Raw genomic sequence first — 14902 nt, 5'->3', positions numbered from 1 at the left:
GCCCTGTCTTGCTGTGCTTTGAAACACTCTTCTCATATTTACTGCTCCAAGGAATCTGGCACTGCTTACTGACCCTTCTGAGCCCTGTGTGTGTATGTGTGTGTCTGTGTGTGAGTGTGTGCGCCTGTGCGTGCGTGCGTGTGCGTGTGCGTGTGTGTGCGTGCGTGCGTGTGTGTGTGCACGTGTGTAAACATACGTAAACATTTATGTGTATGAAAGCTATATGTAATGTCTATTTCAAGCTCAAGGACTGGCTGTTATTTCTTCTCTGTGTATGTGTGCATGTCTTGTCTGTTTGTATTACTGGCTGGTGTCTGGTCAAGTGGTGATTGTGTCAAGTGGTGGGAGGATAAAGAAACTCTTTTTTTCACTCCTTTTATTGACAAAGTGTCAGCGATGTGGCCTCTCAGATATGAACCACACACACAAACAATCAAGCACAAGAACTCACACATTCACACTGAGAGAGAGAGAGAGAGAGAGAGAGAGCAATCCTACCACTCCAAATGAAAGGTGAACTCAGGGTTTGTGTCCACGGCTTGTTTGGTTTGTTTGGAGGTAATAGCTCCACAGTTAGTCTCTATCAAACAGCCTACCCTGCCTTTTCTCAATACAGAGCTGCGGAATGGCCTCTAAGAGTGAGACAGAAAGAAGAAAAGAAAAAAAAAAGAAAGAAAGGGACCTATTATGTCTCGCAAGGTATGTCCTCTCACTCTTTCTTTTTCATTCAGCTGGTGTTTTTCATAGCCGATTCTGTCCATCGAAGCACATCTCATAGTTTTATTCCACTCTCTCTGTGCACTGAAGGACGAGACATAAACGTGGGGTGTTTCTCTGTTCAAAGAAAGGCACAGATGTGCCGGGGTGATACTTGAAATAAAGTGCGTCAGCGGTCATGAAAAGTATCTTATTAGACTGTGGTGACTTTACATTTTATTTTCTTTACACTGTAATTCCCTCAGAGCTCTGACATGAGCAGTACTGCAGTCTGTCCACTGTTTATATGACTTTACAGTGGGTCAGCACCGACACACACCACCACCTGTGCATCTCTTTACAGTCTACTGCCTCTCTCTCTCTCTCTCTCTCTCTCTCTCTCTCTCTCTCTCTCTCTCTCTCTCTCTCTCTCTCTCCCTGTTCCTCTCTCCTCCTCTCTCAGTGGGTTTAGTGTAATAAAGAATGTTGGATGGGTACGAGGTGCTAAAATTTCCCCAGAGATAGAGAGGGTCTGTGGCCTTCCACACTCAATAGTCCCGAGTCTGCACGACACTGGCTGGCAAACACCGAAACACACACACACACACACACAATGAAAACGGCCCGGAGCCGGCCAGCCTGGCTGACCCCAGCTATTGGCCGCCATCAATGATTGATGGGCCAAGCCAAAGCGTGAGGCAATGTAGCCCCAGCAACTTGAGCGACAGCAAAGGTTCCAGCCCGAAAAAACGCCAAACATCAACAATATTAATACCAGAGTCCATACCCTCTGATTAATAATGTAGTATCATTACCAAAGTGAAAATTCACCCCCTTTAGGAGCATGAATACCATGTCCCTTGGCACTGTGCCCTCAGACAAAACCATTTAAACATTTACACTGCCCCAATATTGCTTTTCTCCACACTTTCAACTCCACACCAAGCTCTTCTTTATGCAAAATTTATATCAATATTTGGATTTGTTTTGGCTTTTATTTTGGGGAGGGAGTCCAGTTTTAGTAGTATTCATCCCTTGTGGTGAATGTTTGAGATTTAAAGTTTTATGATAACATATAAGGTTATGACAGCTGTGAAGATAAATATCAGTAGTTTTATAAAAAAAGTTTTATGAGTTGCTGTGAAAGATGATTTTCTTTTTTGACTGATGTGAATAAATGTTAGATGCTGTTACATTTCAAGCTAATCACTTCATGGTTTGTGGCTTTTGAGGAAATCTGTTGAGTCCAAGTTTCAAAAAGAGTCTTTAAACAGAAGTTGTCTACACATGCACACGTGTCCATATGTGTGTGTGTCTGTGTGTGTCTGAAAACAGAGTGTTTGGAGGTGGAGTTTTACAACACTAACTGCTCCCAGGAGAAATATTCCCAGAACTAAAGCAACAGTCAAAAGTCATTTGCGGCGAATGCACAGAGAGACAAGCATTGACAGGGAATTCATTTCTTCCTTTTCAGCTTGATTGAGTGAGGAAGCTGAAATAATGGCTTCCTCTTTTCTGTAGAGCTGATGTCCGATAAACCGTTTATTCAGTTATACTGCTTGACCAGTTTGGAGAGTAATCTTTCATTGCTGGCACAGTAATGAGAAATCCAAATTTCCCTCAGCATCTTTGGCCTCCTGGCCCTCTAACCTTTTCAGCCATCCACTCTTTTCCCCTCTCGTCAGACTTTTCACTTCTCTGTTCTTCAACTACGCCAATCTTTTGGTCACACTCTGTTTTCTACACAGTCTCTACCAAACAATTATAGGAGCTTACTAGTACCCAGGCAGTGGTTGTGACTTCAGAAAAATGTTATGTTAGCAAACCCTTCTAGGTACACACACACACACACACACACACAACCACACCTTTATGATAGATTCTGGGGATCATCCACCGAGTTCCTTGGTGAAAAAAAATGTAAAGAATAACAACCCCACTCTAACCCAGACGCTAACCCTAAGCCTATTCAAAAACACTGTCACACTTTTAGTTTTATCAATCACCAAAAAAGCACCTGGGTACATTTTTTATGAGTGGGGACTATGATGTTTACTCTAGTTTGAAAAGGCATCCCCAGTAGAATTGTTTGCTTTTGGTAAAATGCAAAAGCAAGCACTGACACACACACACACCTGCACACACATATATCCCCAGGAGAAGAGAGGGAGAAATGTCCACAGAGATGAAGAGGCTTTGAGGGGTGTAGGTTTGATTAGCGGTTTGGGACTGTGTTACTCCTCGCTGTGTTCGTATTATTGTCTTTGATGTGAACAGTCAAACTTCCAGCATCACTTCAACCCTCCAACCCTGGAACAGTCCCTAATTAGCAGTGTAATTCTGCTGCATTCCTGCTGATAGCTCGTGTGTGTGTGTGTGTGTGTGTGTGTGTGTGTGTGTGTGTGTGCGCATGTGCGTTTGCGTGTGCGTATGCGTGTGTGTGTGTGTGTGTCTTAGTGTCAGTCCAGGCTGAATGGGTTTAATTGACACAGGTGGTCACACTAGGCGAACTCCATACAGCCTCTACCCACCCCGCCTACACACATTACTGCTAATTGTCTGTGATATCTCTCTCCTCCCTCACTTCCTGCTCCTTCCTACGTCTTCTCTCTCCTTCACTCTGCCTCCTCACCTCTTTTCTCTTTCTTTCTTTCCTCCCTCCCTCTTTTCAGATAAAACTGCACACCCCCCCCCTCAACGCACCCCCACCATCAGGATGTGGTGTATGAAAGGGGTTATGTAGGGATGAGTCTTCCTTTAAGACTGTAAGAGTATTCACGCCATTCAGTGCTCCTAGTGCTCCCAGAATTGATCCTCTAATTCAAAGTGCATGCGTCTTAGGCAGATAAATACAGCAGAGCAGATAAAACAAACATTGACACCCACTCCGTAAAACCCTCAAGTGGAAGTGAGAGAGAGAGAGAGAGAGAGAGAGAGAGAGAGAGAGAAAGAGAGAGAGAGAGAGAGAGAGAGAGAGAGAGAGAGAGAGAGAGAGAGAGAAAGAAGTGTAATTCCATACATAGGGGTGAAAGGTCAGTCTTAGCCTCTTTATTAAAGTGAAGCTAAGCCTGGTTTTAGACAGAAAACTCAGCACTGGTCAAACAAACAGGACACCAAGAACTACACAGCACAGCACTGCACAGACATGAACTACTGAATAACTATCTAAAGAATGACTATCTGCAGACCCACAGAGAAGTATGCACACACACACACACACACACACACAAAGGCAGTAATAGTTACATCATCAACCAATCTTCACTCCTCCTCACAGACTGAGCACAGAGCCTCCGGCCTATTAGCATATAAATCAGACTCTGTAGAGACACTCTGTGTGTGTGTGTGTGTGTGTGTGTTTGTATGATAGTAAGGATGATACCAGGTCTCAGGAGGTTTAGTCTCATCCCTGTGTCGTGTCTGAAGCGACTCTCGAGTGTCCAGCTTAATTAAATACAAACCCGTCTCCATCTGTTGGCCTGCCCTAGAATACAATCTCTGACCTTTTAACGGCTCGCCACAGTTTCAACCCCAAGCACGCACGCATGATTAAAAAGCCCTATCTTTACCATACACACACACACACACACACACACACACAGATACGCATGTATATATATTTTCACAAACACAAGGAAAAACCCTATCTTCACCACTCATACACACACAAACCAACACACACACAAAGAAAAATCTTGGTGCCATACACACACATTTACATGCGTATGAGCCCATCTGAGGAAGACTCTAAATTCACTTTACACTCCCATTCACACATGCTTCATACAAATAAGGGAGTAAATGAAGAGTTGGCCGGCTGCTCGGCAACTGCTTTGTGTCTTTAAATGTCAACCCCTAAGCAACAGGTCAGTGAGGCAAGTGTCAATCAAACCCGATTAAGGCTGCTTTTGTCTCCCACCTCAAGGCTTGGGGAGCGGCCAGCTAAACACTTACCCAGAGTTTCACTTTCCAACGCCAACCATCAGGCTTTGGACACCTGATAGGCCAGTCCTTCCAGCATAGCCAGGCCTCCCCAGTGATGTAATCCAATAGCAGCGCAGATAAAGAAGAGCTGGTAATAGGACGGGGTCAGGGAGAAGTGGGGGTTTTCTAGGAAAGGCTGGATGCAATTCTAGCACAGAGAGGACAAAAGAGAGGAGGATAAAAAAAGAGAGAGAGAGAGAGAGAGAGGTCATTATTGGCAATATATTCTCTCCACTAGCATGTATTATTTTATGTAACATATGTAGTACTTTATGAACTTAAAATACTATGAGAAAAATCTTAAACATATGTAATTATAATTAATCTTTAGCTTTTAGATTATAATGAGATGTATATATTGTTATGAGATGAGAACATTATAATCAGATTCACTTGTTTTCTTTCTATCCTATGCAAAATGAACAGACAGCAACTCTGCAGCAGATATTCAACATACTGTAGTCCTGCTGACAGTCCTCTGATCCACCAGTAATGCCCCCCCCCCCCTCCACACACACACACACACACAGAGTCACATTTAAACCAGCTCAAATCAAACTCTTTTTACAACTTAAGGAAGACCTGCTCCACTGCCGTAACAATGCCAGTTTCTTCGAGAGCACTGCTCTAACAATACCCTCAGAGACTGGGGAACATGCTTTTCTCTAATACAGATAATCATTTTAATATCAGAAACATAATGTTGCCGGGGCTAATGCCCTTATCTCTCTCTAATGATCATCGCCGACTCTACACAAGACTAAATGTATTAGATGTTACCTTTTAAGGGAAGAAAAAAAAATATATATGACATTGTGAGATAATAAAGTCAAACTCAAAAAAGCTGCCAGTACCTGATTAGTTCAAAGCACATCACTGCCTACACAAGAAGATGGGTTTTTCACAGAGAAGAATGAAAGGCACCGCCAAAATAAAAGACAAAAAAGACTTACAGAGAGAGAGAGAGAGAGAGGGAGAGAGAGAGAGAGAAATCAGACAGTGTTTCTCTTTAGTTTTAAATAAAAGGACCCAGAACCCAGCCTCTTTTTCATTATTTTGATTTTTTCCAAAGTTTTTCTTCATAGAGACAAAGAACAATGAATGCTTTCATCTCTTTGCAGTGGAGATGCTCTTGTTTCATGTTACCCATATATATCTAGGCTACATTCACCTTGCAAAAAGGTTATACACATCTTTTGAGAGAGAGAAATTTTTTAAATATAGTTTCTTTCTTTTCAGTGAAGTGGGCATCCAATATTACCAACTGACCTCAGGGCAAGCTCTGTGTGTGGATGTGTGTGTGTGTATGTGTGCGTGCGTGAGTGTGTGCGTGCGTGAGTGCGTGCGCGAGTGTGCGTGTGTGTGTGTGTGTACCTTTGAGTGTCTCAAGCATGCAAAACTTGGCCTTGTTCACAAAGCAAGAAGCCATATGCTATGACCATCTTTAGAAAGATGATGAAGGGATGGAGAAAAAGCAAGAGAGGGAGTGGAAAAAAGAAACAAGTGGGTAATTGCAAAGTTGTTTGTGAATTAATTTTCTTTTCAATGACAATAAGTTGACCCTGCCGGAACTCACAGCACTCCATTTGCCTGTGTTGTGCAGAAATACAGCGGCTCCTGCATAAATTGTTGTCAGAGAGATGGATGTCCTGAGCTGAGAGAGAGAGAGAAAGAGAGAGAGAGAGAGAGAGAGAGGGAGTGGGAGTGGGAGAGAGAGAGAGAGAGAGAGAGAGAGAGAGAGGGAGAGAGAGAGGGAGTGGGAGCGGGAGAGGGAGAGGGAGAGGGAAAGAGAGAGATTTAACAAAGTTCGCTCTGTATATAGTTCTGAAATTTCCCAGAGTATTTTAACCTCAGTCTCATACTTAATTGTTCACTTTTCAACTTTATAGCAAGTTAAGCACTTATCAGATGAGTGTGTGTGTGTGTGTGTGTGTGTGTGTGTGCGCGCATGCTCAAAAACCTGGTAAATTGCTGGTTGGGTTTATTTCTTTGAGTGGTACAGGGACATACCTAACTACCTAAAGTGCACTGACCAGTTCAGTAAAAGTCTTCTTGCCTTGAGCTAAAAGAGCTAACCTTGCACCAGGTAATGATGGGAAATAAAGTTCACACATTGTCTGAAGCTGCGTGCATTATGTAATGGTATCTCAATATTCCTCCTTATAATCTCTTATAATCCTGCTGATCACCTGATTCTGTATGGCTTTCTGATTGGCTAATGGGACCCTCAGTCAGGAGATTTTAAGCAGGCTCAGCAAATAAAATAAAATGAAATAAAACAAAATAGAATAAAATAATCAAATACATGCATACATACATACCAACACACATCCATACATAAATAATTACATAAATGAATGAAGTCCCCCTCTGTCCCTGTCCTTGGAGAATTAGGACTTGGTGTAAGTAGTAGTCAGGGTGAGTCCTGATAAATCACTCACATTCTCTAAGAATACAAAGCAGAGCAACTGAGCGCGACGGGTTTAGCTCGAGAGTGAGAGACACAGAGAAATAAAGAGCAACACAGAGGGAGAGATTTACACCGTAATATTATCTTAAGCCGAGACTTTGGGCAGATACTGAGAGAGAGGGAGAGAGAGAGAGACCTTGGTACATAGTAGCGGTAAGGCCCAGAGTGGTATCACTGGGGAGTGGAATATGTTAATCCCTGTGTGTCACAGTCATCTCTTTGTTGAACATACATGTAAGTCATTACCATATTTACCATTCATTTACAAGAAGATAGGAATTTCATATTCCATATTTCATATTTCCATAATTTCACAACTCCAATGTATGATTACAGCCTTCCTCACTAATCAACTTTCCCTCAGGAAACAAAGGAAATAAGAAAAGTAATAAAAACAAGATATTGTCAGAGAAAAGGATGAATAAGAGAGGAGGAGATGGAGGTTTCATTTCCATTTTGTCATGCAGCTTTTTTGTTCCATACGATGCTTTTATTTGTGTGTCTTCCTCTGTGTGTGTGCATCTTTTTCTTTTTTTTTTTTTTCCTTCATAAAGCGCTTAAGTCGTCTGGATTGGAGGACTGTTTGTTAAGTGATCCCCAAGCCTGAGGGCAAAGACCTAAATCTATTCTGACACAAGCTTAGCATCTGTAATCCTATTATTCTCATCTGATCCCAGGCTCTGACACAAAAACAAGGCACAATTGCCACACACACATACACACACACACACGCGCGCGTGCGCGCACACACACACACAAAGTTTAAATACCATGCATGTAGCATGCTCGGTATATAAACAACAATCTTGTTCTTCCTCCACTTCATTGATTCTTTACTTTTCTCTCACTCTTATCTTTCTAGCTGTGAATGTTCTCTTGTATTTTTTTTTTTTTATTTACTTATCGGTCAGTTAGGCCAGGTCCTTATAAGAGAAAAAAAATTCCTGAGATCTCTCTTCTCTCTCTCCTTACAAATAGTGAGTTGTCAGTGGGCTCAGTGTGTCATGGAAGGAGACTGCAGTAATGTGTGGCGGAGGAGTGTGTGTGTGTGTTGGGGGGGGGGGGGGGTTGCGTTGTCTCACCACATGGTGATTTTATTAATGTGTGGTGAGCTGTGAATGGTAATACATTAGAGAAAGTGAGGGAGAGATAAAGGTGATGAGCTGCTGAACAGAGGGATGGTGTCTCAGTGTACAGCTGAGAGAGACCATGGTTCACCTGTGAAACACGTGTGCTGCCATAAAAACCCCTCTCCTCACAGCCTCAGAGACTGAGCAGTAGTGCAACACGAGTTGGCTACTCTGTCTGTGCTAATGATGGCTATTACTTTTATTGGGCAGACAGGATACTTGCATCACAAGTCTTGGTATAAGAGAAGATTTTAGAGCACATACTCATACACACAAGTATACAATCACATTCATTAAGCAAGTGCCTAAACTTCCTGCAGCTCTACAAGGGGGAACCATGTCTTTGCGATCTACGTGTGTGTGTGTGTGTGTGTGTGTGTGTGTGTGTGTGTGTGTGTGTGCAGGTGGGCGGGTGGGTGCACTTGTACAGCTGTCCTTGTGAGGACCAGTTTGAGTTTTAGTCCTTTAGAGTGAGGGCATTTTAGGAAAGTGAGAACATTTTGGCTCACTTCTTTAAGGGACTGCTTGAGGGTTAAGACTTGGGTTTTAGGGTTCAGGTTAGAATTAGGTTTAGGTTAGGGACTGGGGTTAGGCATTTAGTTGTGATGGTTGAGGTTAGGGTAAAGGGCTAGGGAATGCATTATGTCAATGAGTGTCCTCACAAAGATAGAAGTACAAGTGTGTGTGTGTGTCTGTGTGTGTGTCTGTGTTTGTGTGTGTGTGTGTGCGCATCTTTTCAGAAATAGCACAGTTGTGCGTTATTGAGTAACAGTGTGGGGTGGGTGATTTCTCTGATCATCTTGATTTCGCTTACTGCACTCTAGCAGTTCTGTACTCAGTCACGCTGACAGAACAACATCTGTTCACACACACACACACACACACACACACACACACGCACAGACACAGACAAACGCACACACACACACACACACACACACTCATACAGAGAGAGCCAGAAGGGAAAATGGATGCGGCAGCAGAACTTAATTTCCTTTAAACTCACTGAGTTTTGCACTAAATCAGCAATAGCTCCAGAATACCATTCTCTTTTTCAAGCTATTGTCATACTCTTATTCCATTTTTCTATCAGATATAAACATATAAGAAAACAAACTCTCTGTTTCCATTTATTTCCAAGGGATGAAGAAAGAAAGAAAGAAAGAAAGAAAGAAAGAAAGAAAGAAAGAAAGAAAGAAAGAAAGAAAGAAAGAAAGAAAGAAAAAAAAGAAAATAATAATGTAAAATAGAGGAAACTCAGTCTGAGCAGAACTGTAGACAATGCCAGAGGAAATGATGGACTTTGTGGGATACTTTTAAACCTGTCTAACTTTTTTCCTTCCCTTTTGAGATTTTCATCTCATTCTGACTGAGGAAGGTTAATACACTTTCCCTTTTCGCAAAGATAGATTTTTTTGCATTGTTATTTTCCCTCGTGGCTTTCTCAATGTTTTCTATTTGATTTCAGTTTTAATAGGAAGTGCCATCTCAGAATCGTGAAGTTAGAGTTGATTTTTGATGAAAACCTGTGTCCAGGTTTGTGCCGCTGAGAGCACTAGAGTTTTTCTTTGACTGAGGCAGGACAGTCCAATCTTATTATTCATATCATACAGTGCTGATATTCATGGCCCAATCTAATGAGAGTCACATCAATGCATGTTTATGTAGGACTTCAGATACCACATGATAAAATAAATTAATAAATAAATAAAATTGCGAACAATGTCAACTGGACAGTGAGATGAAGTGAGACTGGTCACTCACTGCTAACATCTCTCGCTCTCTCTCTCTCTCTCTCTCTCTCACTCACTCTCTCTCTCTTGCTCTCTCACTCACTCACTCACACTCTCTTTCTTTCTTTCTTTCTTTCTTTCTTTCTTTCTTTCTCCACCACTCCCTCTTAATCATCTCTCCACGTCACTGCTTTCTCCTTTTCCTTTGAATTCTCTTACTCTCCGTGATTCAAGCAGTGACTAATCGCAGAAACAAAAATGTTTATGCCTATGCATGTCCATATGATGAGTTTGGCTTTCTCAGAAAAACATGAATAATTTATCACAATCAGAACGGGATTTTAGTCTCACATTATTTTATACAGGTGTATAAAATTTAAATCACAGCCAATAGCAACAATCTCTCACTATACATATGCTTGTCTGTGTGTAAGTGTTTGTGTGATACAGTATTAATTTTATAACAGATTAATGTTTAGGGAGAACTGCATGTGGCTCTCTGGTCTTATTCTTCACATAATCAGAGCACACTCTAAATTATGTCCTAATAATGGAGCCTAGACATATTAATTTTAAGTCTTTTTATCCTAAATCAAGCTTTAAACCACTGATTCTCTTGCTGTCGCGTCGTTTTCCCCCTGCATCTTAATACAGTCCAGTGGTGGAACAGGACTTTAATTAATTGCCATAATTATGTATTTTTGACAACTTACTATTGAGTCACTCTGAGCTGTTTTTACATTTTTCAAATACCACTCAGTGATTTGGCCACACCACATTAATTATGCTAATTAACCATTTTGACAGTTAATTTAAGATAATTAATAAAAATACTAATATTAGATGGCACGCAATTGGAACAGAGGTGGGGGGAGGGGGAGGGGTGGAATTACAGCACCTTGATGTTCCGACCAGGGAGACATAAAAAAAGAATAGCCTGTACTAGCCAATGCTTTAAAAGCTTTTTCTTCTTCTTTTGTTTATTAAATAAAGTTTTCCGAGTATTCTAATGTGGAGGCTTTATGGGAATCGCATATAAACCTGCTTATTGTAAAAATGTGTGTGTAGGGGGGAGTAAACTGTGAATGAATTAGTAAAATGCTCTACTGCACATTAACATTGATTTTCTGTTTAAAATCCAAAGTCAAAGTCTCTCTACAGCTTAATGCACTAAACTCTTGCATATCCCCAGACTCCATTTGTCTGTTTTTATTCCAATAGATTACAGACCTATTAATAAATGCTAGTATCTGTTAGATTTATAAGTGCTCTGTATAGAGCTGCAGATTCATTTTTTCTCTCTCTGCCATGACTAATGACTGAATGTGGCTTTTTGAGCCGGGGCCCTGGATATAGAACTGCAGCGTTAGGTAATGAATGATGGTCACTAGCATTTCTGTGCGTCTCTCCAGCACTAGCAGATGGCTCATTTACAGAACCGAACGTTCGCCTCCTTGCCCACCACGCTGCTGACGAGATGTGTGCATTAGTGACGAATCACTCACTGTCCCACATGAACACGACAAAGACGCTCTCTCTCTCTCTCTCTCTCGCACACACACACACACACAGAAAGAGAGAGAGAGAGAGAGAGAGGGCGTGCGTGGACAAGGAGCTCAGCTAAAATGCAAAGATACACACTGCCACTCACCCACTCACTAACGCAGACGTTCCAATGTGTGCAGTAAACGTTGGCTGAAAGTCAGGTGCTTGGGCAAGCTTCGTAGGCAATAATTGTATCGGATTAACACTGCCGATATGACGATCACATTATACTACAAAAGCTACGCATGGGCGAAAATAAATGTCATCTGTATCGTTCTTTTGAGGAAAATAACACAGACGCAGTGAAATAACCCACTCATTCCGCCAAACTGAATCGGCATTGTGAACTTGAAGGAAACTTCCCACTGTCACGACATGACGTGTGCTGCTAGCATCCACGGCACGGGTGTAAATTGGGAGCTCCCTTTCAAAAGGCAACTATGTTGCCTATTTGCAAATTAATCTCAAAACAAACAAACAAAACTGTAAAACTACAAAACTACAAAAAACTATATCCATATGAAAAAGAATCTAAATAACGAGTTAATTTCAATAAGCTCAGCTACTCTAACTGAAGTCTGTTGCTATCCATATTATGCCTATTTACGTTTACCCGATGAATTGTGGAACATGCCTCCTCGAATCGGTTTAATATATATTTTTTCTTGTTTTAAAACATTAAATGGGTATTTTCTTCTTCTTCTTCTTAGGATAATTATTATAATTATTATTATTATTATTATTATTATTATTATTATTATTACTCTTAGTCGTAGTAGGAGTAGTTGTAGTAGTAGTATAGGTATTTTAAAATGTGCTATGAGACCATCACTGTCCTCAGTACGTTAGCAAGGAAAACTTTGAGGTGACACCAGGTGAAATTTTCCGGTGTGTCTTGATAGTGCAGGCCTGAACCGCTCTGCTCCATTAGTACCGTTAATCTCATATAAACATGTCACACTGGCACTTACTGGAAACCAGTGTGGCTACAGAGCAAAGATGGGGAGGTCTCTGATGTTGTTTATTTGTTTACTGAGGGGTGTGGATTTAATGGATATAAACTACTTAATAATGAACTTCAGAGCTGGATTGTGAGTAAGAAGTCAAACCTGTTTATCGGTGCGGGACGACTGGGAGGCAGATTATGGGCAAGCAGCGCAATATTGGTACCGTAAGCACCAAAAATCAGCGGGGACAACTCCTCTCCTCTCAAAAGTTAGCAGCAGCTAATAGAGCTATTTGAGCCGCCCACATAAGGGACATTAGAGTTCAGTTTATGGGTTAGCGGCTCTAAATTAGTTCTTTGAGCCACATGGTTCTACAGGGACTTATGGGTGCGCGAATATATGAGCTATCAGAAGCTAAAGCGATGCTTTAAAGCCATTGTGGGCTTTTGCCTGCAGGCTCAGCTGTATGTGGCACTAACTCTAGCCAGAAGACAAGACGACAGATCAAGGCATCGTTGATGCTCAGGATTTAACACGGCCCTCAGTGTTTTCCTCTTCTTCTTCTTCTTCTTCTTCTTCAATATTTATGATATATTTTAATATCATTTTGGGCTAAATATGTCATTAGTTTTGGTCCAACTAAATGAGCACTCAGTAATTGAACCACAGCAAAGACTGAGGACTAAGAGTAACCTCAAATACATGTCAAACAGAGACCATGAACAGAGATCGTTAATATGAAGAAAAGCCATTTTCAGGAGGCCACATAGAAAACAATGAGTTTGTGTTTGTGTGTGTGTGTGTGTGTGTGTGTGTGTGTTATTTATGCAGAGCCTGGCTTCTTTAGAGATAGAGTTCATTAAGGTGAGCCATAGTAGGTTAATTCATGATGAAGAAATGGTCAACGGTGAAGTATCTGCTCAGCTCAGAGCCACTGCATAGACAGTTTTAACAGTACAAAACATACTTAAAAGGTTATTTTTCTCTTTTATTTTCAAAAATACTGTCATTAAAAGACTTTAGCCATTTATCTCATCTCATTGACTAGAGTGGTAAAGATCAAAACTGTCATTTCTGTTCTGGTCCTTTCTGCTTATAATACCGTTTCATTCTCTGAAATGGCATTTTGATTTGAATTTTGAATACATGCCACACAGATAAAGCTGGCACATTAAATTAAATTCACCAAAACTTATTTAAATGTTTTTCTTGATTAATATTTCCTCTGTGAGGTCTCTGGGGTTCTTGGACAAAGGTCACATGTTTTATATTTAGACTGCTGAGTCTTACATCCTTTTCTAACTTCACCACCTCCTTCCAACTGACTTTCTTGTGTGAATGTTGTTCTGTTCCACTTTGGTCTGACATGGTTCTCTTGTTTGACTTTGGGTTTGATGAAGTCCTCTACTCTGACTTTGTTAAAGATGTCAAACATGGCTGGCTGAGCGCTCATGCAGCAATTTTTTCCCCTCTCCATTTTTGTCTTTTACATTTTTAATCTAATGAGTGAAAATTGGAAATTGAACTGGAGGTAGGAGGATTCATGTCCTTGGTTTGTTAAGGTGGGGATGGTTTGTGTGTTAAGGGGAAGGTTTATTGGTGCCCTGTAGACTCTCTCTCTCTCTCTCTCTCTCTCTCTCTCTCTCTCTCTCTGACTGTCTGTCTCCATCACACACACACACACACACACACACATACACACGCTCTTACTAACAGGTTGTCTATGCTAGTAACGTAAGACATCATGCAACTTTTCATGTTTCCTTTATATCACCAATACGTTAATCTCAGAGTAATCCCTTTTTTGTCACTTGTTCTGCTTCTGTGCGCAGGCGTGTATGGAGTGCCATTAATAGTGAGGTGTTAACCTAACCTAACCAACAGCGTTTCACGCACTCTAAAAGCCCTCTGTGCTTAAAGCGTGGGACGGCAGCACAAGGGCTTTTAACAAAACTCACAAGCCTGAATCAGACTGGCAGGTGTCTAGGGGGTGGAAGACACACACACAAACACTCATACACACACACACAAAGGTCCCTGCTGGTTGTTGTTATGAAGCAGTCCGGGCAGCACAGGTAATAGCATGGTGTTTCTGATGTAAGGCTGTGTAACACATGCCAAAGTGAGACTCTGGTGTGAGATACCACTGTGACTCCCTGTAATGATAATTACTGGGACTGAACACTTCTCAGCAACGTTTATAACGCTGTCAGCAGTGAAGGTAGAACCGAGAGATGGAGCAAATCATCATAGCATAGCATTTGTCTGTCCACTCACATACACACACACACATGCTCAAAGGGAAAGCATACACCCATCTATCTAATCACAAACACATATACGCCCAAAAGGAGGTATACATGAGTTTATTTAAGTTCTATAAAACCAGCACAGAAT

Source organism: Chanos chanos, chromosome 1, assembly GCF_902362185.1.
Source record: "Chanos chanos chromosome 1, fChaCha1.1, whole genome shotgun sequence".
NCBI classification, from domain to species: domain Eukaryota; kingdom Metazoa; phylum Chordata; class Actinopteri; order Gonorynchiformes; family Chanidae; genus Chanos; species Chanos chanos.
Note: the sequence above shows the minus strand (reverse complement) of the source record.